General features: G+C 44.1%; 7 non-coding genes across 7 annotated transcripts; 4 read left to right on the top strand and 3 right to left on the bottom strand.

The window, feature by feature from the left end:
* Positions 1-9188: 9188 nt before the first annotated feature.
* trnaq-uug (transfer RNA glutamine (anticodon UUG)) lies at positions 9189-9260 on the bottom strand. Its single transcript has one exon. It is a non-coding gene; the product is annotated as a tRNA-Gln (tRNA).
* Positions 9261-9411: 151 nt separating this feature from the next.
* On the top strand, positions 9412-9483 carry trnad-guc (transfer RNA aspartic acid (anticodon GUC)). The gene has a single exon. It is a non-coding gene; the product is annotated as a tRNA-Asp (tRNA).
* A 582-nt stretch (positions 9484-10065) lies between these two features.
* Positions 10066-10138, top strand: trnav-aac (transfer RNA valine (anticodon AAC)). Its single transcript has one exon. It is a non-coding gene; the product is annotated as a tRNA-Val (tRNA).
* A 599-nt stretch (positions 10139-10737) lies between these two features.
* trnav-cac (transfer RNA valine (anticodon CAC)) lies at positions 10738-10810 on the top strand. Its single transcript has one exon. It is a non-coding gene; the product is annotated as a tRNA-Val (tRNA).
* A 468-nt stretch (positions 10811-11278) lies between these two features.
* trnaq-uug (transfer RNA glutamine (anticodon UUG)) lies at positions 11279-11350 on the bottom strand. Its single transcript has one exon. It is a non-coding gene; the product is annotated as a tRNA-Gln (tRNA).
* Positions 11351-12826: 1476 nt separating this feature from the next.
* trnav-cac (transfer RNA valine (anticodon CAC)) lies at positions 12827-12899 on the top strand. Its single transcript has one exon. It is a non-coding gene; the product is annotated as a tRNA-Val (tRNA).
* A 474-nt stretch (positions 12900-13373) lies between these two features.
* On the bottom strand, positions 13374-13445 carry trnaq-uug (transfer RNA glutamine (anticodon UUG)). The gene has a single exon. It is a non-coding gene; the product is annotated as a tRNA-Gln (tRNA).
* Positions 13446-14132: the final 687 nt, after the last annotated feature.

Raw genomic sequence — 14132 nt, forward strand, 5'->3', positions numbered from 1 at the left:
GGTACGACCCATGCTGCGTACTCGCTCTCTTGCACTCAGATTAATGAGACGGAGTACAAAGCTGCGAAGACTCAGAATCAGAATCAGAAGACTTTATTTATCCCCAAGGGGCAATTAACAAACAACATTGAAGATAATAACAAATGCACAGAATATACAGTATATACAGTTTTAAAATTACACAGTTTTAAAATTAAAGTGACTAAAGGTGAATAAATAACTGCAAGTGACTAAAAGTGGATAAAGTGTCAGTAGTGTAAGAAGAGGGTAGTTTATGTTTCTGGTGTGGGAAACATTCTTATAAGCTGGAGTTAAAAACCAGAGTGGCTTTGGGGACAAAGGTGGCTATCCTCCTCTCAGTCCTGCAGGAAATGCAGCAGAGGCGTCGCCCTAAGGAGCCATTGAAATGTGAGAGGGGTCGTTGATGATTTTGGCTGCCTGTCTAAGGGCCTATTGGCTGAAAACCTGTGCCAGAGTTCTGACAGGCAGTCCAATGATTTTAGAGCACACTGATGCAGTGTGCTGCAGTCTCTTCCTGTTCTGAAGGCTGAGGGAGTGAACCAGCAGGTGATGGAGAAAGTCATGATGCTTTCCAGGTAGGCATAGTAAAAAGTCATCATGATGGGTGTGCGGACTCCAAAGGAGTTGAGTTTCCTAAGGAGGTATAGCCGTTGGTGGCACCTCCTGAGAATCTCCTCTGTGTTGGCAGAGAATTTCAGGAGGTTGTCAAAGATGGTTCCCAGGTATTTGTACTCCTCAACTACCTCCACTGGCTTCCTGTTGATGGTGGTGGTGACTGAAGCAGCCAGATCCCTCTGCCTACTGGAGAAGGTCACCATCTCTTTGGTTTTGCTCACGTTCAATTCAAGTTTGGAATTCAAGAGCTGTTACACCACTCTACAAACTCCTGCAGAGCAGGCCCATGGTGTTGTAAGGGGCCTGACAGCGACAACTGTGTCGTCAGCATATTTAACCTGGTGACAGTTGGGCTGTGTGGATCTGCAGTCATCGGTGTAAAGGATGAAGAGCAGGAGGGAGAGCACACAGCCCTGGGGGGGAGCCAGTGGAGGTGGAACGGAGACCGGAAAGAGACTTGTTGACCCGAACTTTCTGAGTTCTGTTGGTCAAAAAGTCCAATATCCACAGGATTAGCTGATCATCCAGGTAAAATCGGGTGGAAAGTTTAGTGGCCAGGATATGAGGCTGCAGAGTGTTGAACACTGATGAGAAATCAGCAAACAGAAGTCTGGCGGAGGAGTCAGGGAGCTCCAGATGTTTGTGGATGGAGTCCAAGATGAAGATTTTGGCATCATCAACACCTCTGCGTGCATGGTAAGCAAACTGGAGTGGGTCCATCAGGGGGTCAGTTGCTCTTACGATGTGCTGTTTTATGATCTTCTCCATGGCCTGAGTATGGACTGAGAAAAGCCATTACAGCAGCAAAGAGGCAGTACAGAGAGAAGCTGGATGGCTTCTATTCTTATGCTGACCCCAGGCAGATGTGGCAATGCCTGCAGCACATCACAGAGTATAGGGCCACCACCAACATCATCAGCTCTCCAGGTGGTCTGCCAGATGATCTCAATGTGTTTTACACCAACTTTGAGACCCCCCCCCCCCCCCAGACCTCCCAGACCTTCCAGACCCTCCAGACCTTCCAGAACCCCCACATCACCTGACCCTTCCCCCGACAGCGGTCTCAATAGACCAAGACACAAGGTCCTGAGGAAGATCAACCCCCGCAAGGCAGCAGACCAAACAACATCTGTGGACGAGCCCATGAAGCATGTGCTAACAAGCTGGCTGATGTTCTTACCTCCATCTTCAACTTTTCCCTCAGTCAGTGCATCGTTCTCACATGCTTCAAGACCACAACCATCATCTCTCTCCCCAAGAAAAGCCCAGACACCTGTCTAAATGATTACAGACCAGTTATACTCACTCCAATCATTGCAAAGTGATTTGAGAAAGTGGCGCTGGCCTACATTAGGAGAAATATTCCAAACACTCTGGATCCCCTGCAGTATGCCTACCGGCCCAACAGGTCCACATCAGATGCCATCTCCGATGCTCTTCACTATTCCCTCTTCCACCTGGAAAATAATGACTCCTACATCAAGGTACTTTTGGTTGACTACACCTCTGCTTTCAAAACAGTCATCCCTCACAAACTCATCCACAAACTGTACACTCAGCCTGCTCACACACATTCACACTTCTGTCCTCGAGACGATGGTTTAGAAGTGTGAAGTCCAGAATGTCCCAACTCAACAACTCCTTCTTCCCCACTAGTATCAGACTGAACAGCGGACCTACCTCAACTGCAATTTGCCCATCAGAGCACTTTGCACACTATGTTAATTTTACACATTAAGCTTCTTTGTACATCCATCTACCTCAACATCTGCATACCAACATCATTTTCTCTGGATCTATGAAGCACCTTGAGGTGACTTTTGTTGTGATTTGGCGCTATATAAATAAAATTGAATTGAATACCTCACTTGTCTTCACTTACTTATTTTTGTACTTATTCATTTATCTTTAATTATTTTTTATTCTTACTTTTATTTTTATTTATCTCAATATCTTATCTTATTTTTATCCCTATTTATCTTGTTCCTTTAACCCAGTGGTTCCCAAACTTTTTTTGCTGCCCCCCCCCCCCCTTTGTTTTGCTGTTACTGTTAATCTGACTATATGCAGCTTTTACACGCTTACATATACACACACAGTAACTGTCCCTCCATTTAGAAAGACAGAGGCGTCATAGTGTAATTATTTTATGTGGTGTTTTTTCCTGTGTAATAATATTCAACATTACTATCAATACATTTTTCAAAAAAATAACTCTCTGTGCAAAATGCGTTGAAAAACATAAAAAACTATGCTTTACTATTTGTCCGTGATTTGGACAGGGGGAACAAATCGTGGCAGGATCAGCCTGATATTATTTGTATCCCACTGTAACTTTACTGTATAAAGAGCAAACATCTCCAAAATGTAGTTAATCATTACAACAAGTGTTTGTGAACTAAAAATCAAGAATGTGGGATACTGTTTGTCTGTGATTTGAAGAGCCCAGCGCTGCTCCCGACGCAGGGCAAACTAATTCTGTCGCGGAGACCTACCTCAGCAAAATATGCTTCATCATATTTTCTAGGCTTTGGCTTAGAATGAAGTTGGTTTGGAAACTTATTTGGCGAGGCTTCGTCTTCTGCTTTGCGTTTGTCTGAACCTCTGCTTTCACCCTTACCTAACTTGGCATTTGTATATGGACAGCAAAGGAATAATTTTATTGCACAGAGAAATGCTATTTCTTCTGTACACATGACAATAAACAGTTTGAATCTTGAATCAAATATGATAACCTGTCAGGATCCTGGGTCTCCTGACCCAGCGTTTTTAGTTCTTTGTGATTTTTGTATTTTTGTCGAGTACTCTATGGTTTCTATTTTTGATCCCTTGCCCCTCATGTTTCTCTGTGCCCCCTCTGTTCTGTGTAAAGTCCGTGTTTCTTGGTCTGTGTCTTCGCATATTTGGAGTTTCAATCAGCAATCCTGTAGCAGCTTTCTGCTGTACGGATCACTCTCTGAAGGGCTTTTTGGTCCTTAACAAAGCTTTTCCCAAACCAGGATGTGATGTTCTGTGTGAGGATGCTCTCCACAGTACCTGTATAGAAAATCCTGAGGATCTCTGGAGAGACTCTGAACTTCCTCATTTGTCGTAGTTGGTACAGCTGCTTGAGAAGATTTTCTCCCACTGGACCTCCTCAAATTTTAGTTTAATACTCCTGCTCTAAACCTAACCCTATAAGTTGGAGAAGGTGACAACAGACAAATAGTTTTTGATTTGTGTCAGTTAGGATGATCATTTTATTTATTTCCTGATGGACAAAACAATTTAATGAAAACAAAAATTTATATTCTGATTGTCTCAGGTTAGCGTTGGGTTTGAGGTCCTTACCAATGACAACTTAGACCTCAAAAGATTAAACATGACAAATTCCATCATAACCTACAACTGCCAACCAAAAGAAGCATGCAGCTCACTAACATTACAGCTCAACTGAAGGGAAGGCAATAAGCCTCTCATCTTGTATAGATGCAGGGCCAACCCACATTTATCCCATGTAGGCTTCAAATTGTGAGGAAATACACACAGTTATAGCAAGACTGCAGACACAAAACCCCGAGGCTTTCATTATTATATGGTAAATGGCATGTATTTGTATAGTGCTTTACTAGTCCCTGAGGACCCCAAAGCGCTTTACACATCCAGTCATCCACCCATCACACACACATTCACACACTGGTGATGGTAAGCTACATTGTAGCCACAGCCGCCCTGAGGCACTGACAAAGGCGAGGCTGCCAAACACTAGCGCCACCGGGCCCTCTGACCACCACCAGTAGGCAACGGGTAAAGTGTCTTGCCCAAGGACACAACGACTGGAACCAACAACCTTCCGATTACAAGGCAAACTCCCAACTCTTGAGCCACGATCGCCCCATATATCTGGAGACTTTAATCATGCCACACTGGATTGTACTCTGGCTGCTTTTCACCAGTTTGTGAATTGTCCCACAAGGAGCAACAGGACAATTAACCTAATGTATGCCAATGTGAGAGATGCATACAGAGCCACCCCCTCCCCCCACTAGGGAAGTAAGTAAGTAAGTAAGTAAGTAAACTTTATTTATTAAGCGCTTTTCACAGACAGACAATCACAAAGCGCTGTACACAAATATTAAAATAAACAGTAAAATCAATAAACATTATATACAATGTAAAAGATCAAATGTAAATAATGTAAAAATATAAAATATGTAGATCAACAAAAGGCTTGTTTGAACAGAAGAGTTTTTAACTGTTTTTTGAAAGAATCCACAGAGTCAAGCAAACGTAATTGTAGTGGTAAACTGTTCCACAGCCTTGGTGCAACAGACTGAAAGGCTCTGTCCCCTTTTGTCTTCAGTCGTGTACGGGGAACAACTAAGAGACTCTGAGTCTGTGAGCGGAGATGACGAGCAGCAGTGTATTTTATAAGAAGCTTGGATAAGTAATCTGGAGCCTGGCCATTTAGTGCTCTGTATGTTAAAACAAGAATTTTAAAGTGAATTCTAAACTCTATTGGGAGCCAATGTAAAGAATATAAGATAGGAGTAATGTGAACACGCTTGGTAGAGCGAGTCAGTAGTCTGGCTGCTGCGTTTTGTATAGCTTGGAGGCGAGAAAGAGATGATTTATCCAAGCTAGTAAACAGGGAATTACAGTAGTCTAAGCGTGATGACACAAAAGCATGAATGAGTTTTTCCAATTCAGCTGAGGAAACCATGTGTCGCAGTTTAGATATGTTTCTTAAATGATAGAAACAGGAACGAGACAAAGATTTTACATGAGAGTCAAGGCCCAGAGAACAGTCAAATATTACACCGAGATTTCGAATATTTGACTTGACAGATGGACAGAAAGAGGCAAGAACCTGACTGATTTTAGAATGTAGCTCAGGAGGAGCTATGATCATGGTCTCGGTCTTGTTAGTATTTAGAACGAGGTAGTTGCTTGAAAGCCAATCAGAAACCTGGGTTAAGCACTGGACTAGGGTGGACAGCCTATCCAGCTGATGAGGCTTAAAGGACACATTGAGCTGAATGTCATCAGCATAAAAATGATAAGACAGGTCGCTAAAAGATTGAATGATAGTCAGACCACAACCTGGTTTACCTACAGCCACAATACACACCCCTCGTCCAAAGGCAGCCTGTCACAGCACGCTCCATCAGGAGATGGACCCCAGAAAAGGAGGATGCTCTGAGAGACTGCTATGACACCACAGACTGCGATGTGCTTCTGAGCCCACATGGTGAGGACATAGAGGGGGTGACAAACTGTCTGACAGACTACCTCAACTTTTGTGTGGACACGGTCGCCCCTGCTAAGACGGTACTGTGTTATCCTAATAACAAACCGATGGTAACACAGGAAGTCAAAACTGTCCTCAACATGAAAAAGAAGGCTTTCAGGAGCAAAGTGAAGGAGGAGATGAAAGCAACACAGTTTACTACAGAGCCCTCTCCCCACTCTCCTACCTCCCTCGCTTCCCCCCCTTCCTGACACTATAACACCCCCTTCCTCCAACCGCTCTCTCAACAGCAGGACATCTCCCCCCCCCCCCCCCCCCCCCCACCCTCCTTCCAATCATCTCCCAGTGTCACAGTGGATCAGGTCAGGAGACAACTGAGGAAGCTTCACCCCAGAAAGGCAGCAGGCCCAGACAAGGTGTGTCCAAGGATGCTAAAGGCGTGTGCTGCTGAACTTGGGGAGCCGCTATAACGAGTCTTCAACCTCAGTCTGCAACTGGGGAGAGTGCCCGCCCTATGGAAGACATCCTGCATCGTCCTGGTCCCCAAAAGAAACCGGCCCAATGAGCTGAATGACTTCCGACCGGTGGCACTGACGTCACATCTTATGAAGACTCTACAGCGGCTCTTCCTCAACCTCCTCCAACCACAGGTACAACATGCTCAGGACCCACTACAGTTCGCATACAAGGCGGATGTTGGAGTGGAGGATGTCATCCTGTACCTCCTACATAGAGCCCACTCACACCTGGACAAGGAAAAAGGACAAGGAATAGAGGGGGAGGAGGTGGAGGTGGTCAACAAGTACAAGTACCTCGGGCTGTGGGTGGACAACAAACTGGACTGGTCATGCAACACAGAGCACCTGTATAAAAACGCCCAAAGCCGACTGTACTTCCTCAGGAGGCTGAGGTCTTTTAACATCTGCAGGAAGCTCCTGAGGATGTTTTACCAGTCAGTGGAGTACTTTTCTATGCTGTGGTGTGCTGGGGGAGCAGCACAGCAAAGAAGGACTCATCCAGGCTGGAAGAACTGATCAGGAAGGCTAGCTCTGTGGTCGGCATGAAGCTGGACACTCTGGTGACAGTGGCAGAGAAAAGGACACTAAAGAAACTGCTGGACATTATGGACAATGCTGGGCATCCTCTGCACACGGCCATAAACAACCAGAGGAGTCTGTTCAGTGACAGGTTGCTTCTCCCAAAGACAAGAACCAACAGACTTAAAAACTCCTTTGTCCCACACGCCATCAGACTGTTTAACTCCTCTCTGGAGGGGAGAGGGAGGGGAAACAGGAGGACAAAGGAGGGGGGAACAACTAAGCTGTACTAAGCTGTAGTGCCTTTTCATTGTGCAATACTTTTTGTGCAATACTTTTTGTTAATAGACAACGGTGCAATAGACTTCAATACTTGAAATGTGCAATTCCCTTGTATTCTTATTCCTATTTATTCTATTTATCCCTTTCGGATATTTTATTTATATATGTCTCTGTATTTATATATGTGTATATATATATTTGTCTCACGTTCTGTAACTTCTGTCGGTGCTGTGCTATTGGAAACCGAATTTCCCAGAGGAACCCACCCAAGGGATTAATAAAGTTTTATCTTATCTTATCTCTTATCTAAGATGCTTATCTAAAGCAGTTTTGTCCTTAGGGCCCTACATGGGTTTTGCCCTTTTGATTCCTGAAGAGATCACTGTGTGTTGCCAACTGAAAAATCCAGAAAACAACTGGGGCCCATAGCAGTTTTTTCACCTTCATAGTGGGCTTGACTGGCTACACAGTGCAGTGGTTTACACATTTGCCAAACACGTGAAACAGAAAAAGTGATTTGAGTCGTGATCTACCCTCATCTTACTGTGTGTGCTGTCTGCCAGCATGAGTTTATTTTGTAATTTTCATTTTTGTAACTTTTGAGTTCAGCTTTAAAGCTGGTTTACATTTTGAGTTTACATTTTACCTCCAAGTGTCTGCAGTGTGGGTCCTCCTTACCACCACTTCTACCTGCAACACCCTTCACATGACATAAAGTAGCTCATATTTATTTATTGAGCCATATTCAGGTCAACTCTCAGATACCAGTTGTCGACAGTTGTGTACCATGGGGAAGATTGTTGGGTTGATTTTATTATTAGTAATAAAGCTTATTAAATATTTAAGTAATATTTAATAAATCTTACCTTAAAGCAGAAGGACCACAAACGCATCCATGTCAACTTTGATTAACTCTGGGGACAAAAAAGATTCAACATGAGATTTGATTGAGGAGAAATAATATTTTGGAAGCTTTAATAAACATTTTTTTTAATCATATCTACATTAAAAAATAAAATGACGTAATATGCATAAATAAAACCTGAATAGCAAAGTAATTCTAACAGCTGTTTAACAACCCAAAATAGATTTGACTTTTTTTATCTTGCGTTTTCTAGCAGGTCTAGCTCATATTAAATTTGAGCCTGAGGGGAAAAAAACATCATTATTAAAATGACTGAAAATGAGTGTGGAGGGATTTTTTTTTTTTTTTAAATGTTTGTTTGATTGGTTGAGTTTTTTTTTCTGTGTCTGTTTACATTCAAAGCTCCTTTGAGGTATCATTCAAATCCAAAGGTTTGCACAAGGCCAGCTCAGATGTAAGGAAAGTACATGCAAATTAGTTTCTACATAAAATCATCATATATCAAAAAATTCTTGAACAGATTTCTCTCACTTAAAAGAATTTAGATGTTGTGCATTTACTGTAATATAAAGATTAAACCTGGAGTTTCCTTGTAAAAAATATGTGTTTACATTGAGTTTTCCTCATTGATAAAACATAGTAGGCATTAAATTGTTTGTGATTCAGGTCATTACGCAGGTAAATTGTATTGAACATGAGCACTGAAAAAACATTCTGGTAAGTTGCAAGTTTGTCCTGATTTGCATTCAAACCTGCATTAATGATTCATTCAAATGTTTGGACCACAAAATATCAGTGGTTGAATGTAGCAATAAGAAGAATCTTACTAAACGTCCTCATGCAGCCCTGCGATTTGTGTCAAAGTCTTGATCAAAATTCAAATTATTATTAAGGGGAATTGTTGCCTTGAGTCACGGTGGCCAATGAAAGATACAGCAGGACGCTGAAGTGGAAAGTGCAGTACAAGAGCATGAGCGAGGTTGGGTGCGGCATGAAGACCACGCGCAGATGGGATCAGCCAACAGAAGAGGAGTGGAATTGACTGGGCCACTAACTTGTTCTATAAGTAGTTAGACTCTCATGCTAGCGTGTGCTAATGCTAATGCAACTGCGGAGCAAAGGGCAAGAAAGCCAAATGAGGCTCCACTGAGACTTGAACTCAGCTCACTGGGTTCAAAGTCCAGAGTGCTAACCGTTACACCATGGAACCCTCCTGCAAGCAGAAAAAAGTTCTCTGTCAAACACCCATAAAACTGTAGTTCCTGGTAAAGTGATGGGGATTTTTACATGGCCGACGACAATTTGCGTGTCATACCTGCTGCGAATCACACCTTGACGTGTCCCTGACAGTTCCTTGCAGGTCCTCGTTAGTATAGTGGACAGTATCTCCGCCTGTCACGCGGAAGACCGGGGTTCGATTCCCCGACGGGGAGTGAGCAGTCTCCTTCTCTGCTCTGCCTTTTACCTGGAATGACCACACACCCGTTAATGGCACGCTACGTGCATTTTTTTGCACAGACTCCATCATTCAAAAAGACCCTGTGGAATTCCTCCACCACATCCTAGTCAATCTAACAATCTAGTCCTATAATGGGTTTGAAAAAACATCAATTCCACCTGTGCACTCACAAGTCAAAAATGTCTTCTAGGCAAGAGCTCCCATGAGAAGAGAAGCTAGTCCAAGAGAACTCTGCTTGTCCAGCGTTTTCTCTGCTTTACTTGCGTCCCTATTAACAAATAAGTCTCTTGGGTTTGTCTTCTGTAGGTTGTGTGCTAGCCTGACAAAGAACATCAAAGAGCTTGTCAACAAGAAGATCAGCTCCCATTTGAAGAGATGCTATCTCGAGATCACAATTTGGATTGTCAATATAACCATAAATGGGGGAATGCTTGAAAAATGACACAAATGGGAGTTCCCCCGCTTCTCACTAGTCCTACATGATCTGTCATAAAAGTCCTCAAATGTAAGAAGGCATCGAAATGCCCCTCTAATGACGAGAGGGCATGCACGCTCCGTTTCCGTAGTGTAGTGGTTATCACGTTCGCCTAACACGTGAAAGGTCCCTGGTCCGAAACCAGGCGGAAACATGCTTCTTTGTTTCCCGATACAAAAGTGTCTACCTGCAGGCATTGCTTTACCTTATGGGGTTGTACTGCTGTTTGGGACACAGAGGAAAGAAAGTACTCAAATCTTGTACAGGGCTCTGACGCTTGTAACCTTTGGATGCTCATGTTGCTAAAAAGTTGTCTATAGCCCAAATTTCAGGAAATTTCACACAAATCAACATGTCTCCAGTCACCATATTCACTGAAGATGCAGGCACAGACTAAGCTCTTGAAAATGAGTGGCTCTAGCTGGCCTGCACAGGACTTGGGCCTATTTTCAGCCAATGCACAACGCGATCAAACGCATGGCCTCTTTAGGCAACAGTTCTGCTGCTCGAGGTTCTGGGGTTCTTAGGCCAGCATATGTCGAGCTGCGCTTGCTTCAGAGAACTCCTAAATGTCAAAAGTTTAAGTGAGCCTAACATCGAGACTATAGTTCAGATTCCTTGCTAGCGAGCGTCTCTCTCTTCTCCATGGTTCCTTCCGTTCAAGGGCATGATAGTAACATGCCATCAGATTTGTCAGATTGGTCAGATTACTGATTAAGACACATTCCAAAGCCAAGCGAGCCATCGCTCAACGTTTCCGTAGTGTAGTGGTTATCACATTCGCCTCACACGCGAAAGGTCCCCGGTCCGAAACCGGGCGGAAACATGGGTCTTTTGCTTCTTTGGTCACAAGGGAATTGATGTTCACTGTTTAGACAACTCTGCTTGTCCAGCATTTTCTCTGTTTTACTTGCGTCCCTATTGAGAAATAAGACTCCTAGTTTTGTCTTCTATCGGTTGTGTGCTAGCCAAGCAAAGGACATCAAAGAGCTTGTCAACCAGAAGCTCGGGGCCTTCAGTGGTGGCAACAGAGTTAGAAGTGAGAAGAGTACAAGGGGAATTGTTGCCTTGAGTCAAGGTGGCCAATGAAAGATACAGCAGGACGCTGAAGTGGAAAGTGCAGTACAAGAGCATGAGCGAGGTTGGGTGCGGCATGAAGACAACGCGCAGATGGGATCAGCCAACAGAAGAGGAGTGGAATTGACTGGGCCACTAACTTGTTCTATAAGTAATTAGACTCTCATGCTAGCATGTGCTAATGCAACTGCGGAGCAAAGGGCAAGAAAGCCAAATGAGGCTCCACTGAGACTTGAACTCAGATCACTGGATTCAAAGTCCAGAGTGCTAACCGTTACACCATGGAACCCTCCTGCAAGCAGAAAAAAGTTCTCTGTCAAACACCCATAAAACTGTAGTTCCTGGTAAAGTGATGGGGATTTTTACATGGCCGACGACAATTTGTGTGTCATACCTGCTGTGAATCCCACCTTGACGTGTCCCCGACAGTGCCTTGCAGTCCTCGTTAGTATAGTGGACAGTATCTCCGCCTGTCACGTGGAAGACCGGGGTTCGATTCCCCGATGGGGAGTGAGCAGTCTCCTTCTCTGCTCTGCCTTTTACCTGGAATGACCACACAGCCGTTAATTGCACGCTACGTGCATTTTTATGCACAGACTCCATAATTCAAAAAGACCCTGTGGAATTTCTCCACCAGATCCTAGTCAATCTAACAATCTAGTCCTATAATGGGTTTGAAAAAACATCAATTCCACCTGTGCACTCACAAGTCAAAAATGTTTTCTAGGCAAGAGCTCCCATGAGAAGAGAAGCTAGTCCAAGAGAACTCTGCTTGTCCAGCGTTTTCTCTGCTTTACTTGCATCCCCATTAACAAATAAGTCTCTTGGGTTTGTCTTCTGTAGGTTGTGTGCTAGCCTGACAAAGAACATCAAAGAGCTTGTCAACAAGAAGATCAGCTCCCATTTCAAGAGATGCTATCTCGAGATCACAATTTGGATTGTCAATATAACCATAAATGGGGGAATGCTTGAAAAATGACACAAATGGGAGTTCCCCCGCTTCTCACTAGTCCTACATGATCTGTCATAAAAGTCCTCAAATGTAAGAAGGCATCGAAATGCCCCTCTAATGACGAGAGGGCATGCACGCTCCGTTTCAGTAGTGTAGTGGTTATCACGTTTGCCTAACACGCGAAAGGTCGCTAGTCCGAAACCAGGCGGAAACATGCTTCTTTGTTTCCCGATACAAAAGTGTCTGCCTGCAGGCATTGCTTTATCTTATGGGGTTGTACTGCTGTTTGGGACACAGAGGAGAGAAAGTACTCAAATCTTGTACAGGGCTCTGACGCTTGTAACCTTTGGATGCTCATGTTGCTAAAAAGTTGTCTATAGCCCAAATTTCAGGAAATTTCACACAAATCAACATGTCTCCAGTCACCATATTCACTGAAGATGCAGGCACAGACTAAGCTCTTGGAAATGAGTGGCTCTAGCTGGCCTGCACAGGATTTGGGCCTATTTTCAGCCAATGCACAACGCGATCAAACGCATGGCCTCTTTAGGCAACAGTTCTGCTGTTCGAGGTTCTGGGGTTCTTAGGCCAGCATATGTCGAGCTGCGCTTGCTTCAGAGAACTCCTAAATGTCAAAAGTTTAAGTGAGCCTAACATCGAGACTATAGTTCAGATTCCTTGCTAGCGAGCGTCTGTCTCTTCTCCATGGTTCCTTCCGTTCAAGGGCATGATAGTAACATGCCACCAGATTTGTCAGATTGGTCAGATTACTGATTAAGACACATTCCAAAGCCAAGCAAGACATCGCTCACCGTTTCCGTAGTGTAGTGGTTATCACATTCGCCTCACACGCGAAAGGTCCCCGGTCCGAAACCAGGCGGAAACATGGGTCTTTTGCTTCTTTGGTCACAAGGGAATTGATGTTCACTGTTTAGACAACTCTGCTTGTCCAGCATTTTCTCTGTTTTACTTGCGTCCCTATTGAGAAATAAGACTCCTAGTTTTGTCTTCTATCGGTTGTGTGCTAGCCAAGCAAAGGACATCAAAGAGCTTGTCAACCAGAAGCTCGGGGCCTTCAGTGGTGGCAACAGAGTTAGAAGTGAGAAGAGTACAAGGGGAATTGTTGCCTTGAGTCAAGGTGGCCAATGAAAGATACAGCAGGACGCTGAAGTGGAAAGTGCAGTACAAGAGCATGAGCGAGGTTGGGTGCGGCATGAAGACAACGCGCAGATGGGATCAGCCAACAGAAGAGGAGTGGAATTGACTGGGCCACTAACTTGTTCTATAAGTAATTAGACTCTCATGCTAGCGTGTGCTAATGCTAATGCAACTGCGGAGCAAAGGGCAAGAAAGCCAAATGAGGCTCCACTGAGACTTGAACTCAGATCACTGGATTCAAAGTCCAGAGTGCTAACCGTTACACCATGGAACCCTCCTGCAAGCAGAAAAAAGTTCTCTGTCAAACACCCATAAAACTGTAGTTCCTGGTAAAGTGATGGGGATTTTTACATGGCCGACGACAATTTGTGTGTCATACCTGCTGCGAATCCCACCTTGACGTGTCCCCGACAGTGCCTTGCAGGTCCTCGTTAGTATAGTGGACAGTATCTCCGCCTGTCACGTGGAAGACCGGGGTTCGATTCCCCGATGGGGAGTGAGCAGTCTCCTTCTCTGCTCTGCCTTTTACCTGGAATGACCACACAGCCGTTAATTGCACGCTACGTGCATTTTTATGCACAGACTCCATCATTCAAAAAGACCCTGTGGAATTTCTCCACCAGATCCTAGTCAATCTAACAATCTAGTCCTATAATGGGTTTGAAAAAACATCAATTCCACCTGTGCACTCACAAGTCAAAAATGTCTTCTAGGCAAGAGCTCCCATGAGAAGAGAAGCTAGTCCAAGAGAACTCTGCTTGTCCAGCGTTTTCTCTGCTTTCCTTGCGTCCCTATTAACAAATAAGTCTCTTGGGTTTGTCTTCTGTAGGTTGTGTGCTAGCCTGACAAAGAACATCAAAGAGCTTGTCAACAAGAAGATCAGCTCCCATTTGAAGAGATGCTATCTCGAGATCACAATTTGGATTGTCAATATAACCATAAATGGGGGAATGCTTGAAAA

The sequence above is a fragment of the Neolamprologus multifasciatus genome, chromosome 11 (genome assembly GCF_963576455.1).
Source record: "Neolamprologus multifasciatus chromosome 11, fNeoMul1.2, whole genome shotgun sequence".
Lineage (NCBI taxonomy): Eukaryota > Metazoa > Chordata > Actinopteri > Cichliformes > Cichlidae > Neolamprologus > Neolamprologus multifasciatus.